The following is a 1,556-nucleotide window of genomic DNA, read 5'->3' as shown; positions in this document are numbered from 1 at the left end:
CCTGCATCAGGAGGGAGTTAGAACTGAGCCCATCGTCCATATGTACATGCCTTTCTAACTGGAGCTTGAACTTGGCTCTGTGCTTGTTGCTATATGCCCTTGTATTGACACAAAGCAGATCACTGTAACTTTGTAGAGGTCATGGCAGGTTTTGTTCTCTTTCGCCTTCAATACTACAGAACTCCATATCGTTCAAAGCTGTTACTGTGTTGAGCGTTGTCGCATCATGATGCTTCCTGAATGACCAGGCGTTTGTTTGGTTTTCAAGCCACAAAATTCCAGCTCGAAAAGAGAGAGTTCTTGGAACATACAGAGCTAATCTGCATGGAAAAAAAGTCAAGTTAGCAAGTGAAGACAGTCAGCCAGTTTAAGACCATGTGGGCTGGAAGATTCAGGCATTCAAATGAACACTCTTTTACTTTTCTGCTAATCCCTTTCTGCTCTCTCTTACTTTTTTCTCCCTGACTTCCTTCTCCTGTAAGCTACTAATTGGTGTAATACAACGCAGGGTATGTCTTTGAACTAAGATACATAGAGTAAGAAGAGTGGATAAAACATAGTAACACATCATCCCCGAACCATTTGCTTTTTTACTTGGTGATTCTACTCTCTTTCCTACCTAAAACACCCTTTAAAATTTAAGGTGATTCCAGCAACACTTACCTAGCTGAGGTAGTTGCTGTCTCAAGGGCAAAAATTATCTAAAGAGGAACTACACACTGTCAAAAGGCTGGCCACAGGATTTAGATCTTTAATGGGAAAAAGGGCTGGTGCTTTCTAGAAAAAATATCAACTGAATAAAACTTCTGTCAACAAAGTATGTCTGCAGGTAGGTTCAATTGAAAAGTTAATTTAGTACACTGATAAATGTACATATATACTCAGAAACATAGTCATTTTTGACCATGACAGTGTGGATTTTATAATACTTCACTTAAAAATACAACCCTTTGAAAAAGAGCTTTTTTTAGATTCATGAAGTTTAGTAAAAAACAGAAGCAAAATCCCAAATCTCAAGCAAATAAAAAATATTCTCTTGGTGTTTTGTTTTTTGCTTTTTGTAAAATAAATATATATTTTTATATATATGCATATTTTAAAAAATATATACAAATCATAAGAAAAATGAAAAATTATGTAGTTTGCTTAGTTTTTGAGAGTTCTGGAATCATAACCTGATTTTACCACATAGGGTAGTGCTAGGTCATTCAGGGTGTAACTCTTTTTCATTCTTTGGGGAGTTAGTGCTACGGTCCTTGCACATCTCAGTTCTTTTTCAGATAGGTACTTCTGAGTTCACAAAGATTTCAAAATCAAGCATTTACTTTGGAAAATCTGTTTGTGGGTTTCTATTAGAAGAGTTTAAAAACGGTTTTAAATTTTAACAGAACAGAAGATAATACACTGTTTCAAATAACTCGCTGCTCAAAGCTGGATTTTCACTTTTGGCATCGATGTTACGATTTTTTGCAATAGTGGAATATTTTGCGCTTTCTATAAATGCTTCATTTTATCTTTCATAAGATACAGTTTCCTTGTTTTCTTTGAAGAGGGAA

The sequence above is a fragment of the Buceros rhinoceros genome, unplaced genomic scaffold (assembly GCF_000710305.1).
Source record: "Buceros rhinoceros silvestris isolate BGI_N320 unplaced genomic scaffold, ASM71030v1 scaffold8735, whole genome shotgun sequence".
Classification (NCBI taxonomy): Eukaryota; Metazoa; Chordata; class Aves; order Bucerotiformes; family Bucerotidae; genus Buceros; species Buceros rhinoceros.
Note: the sequence above shows the minus strand (reverse complement) of the source record.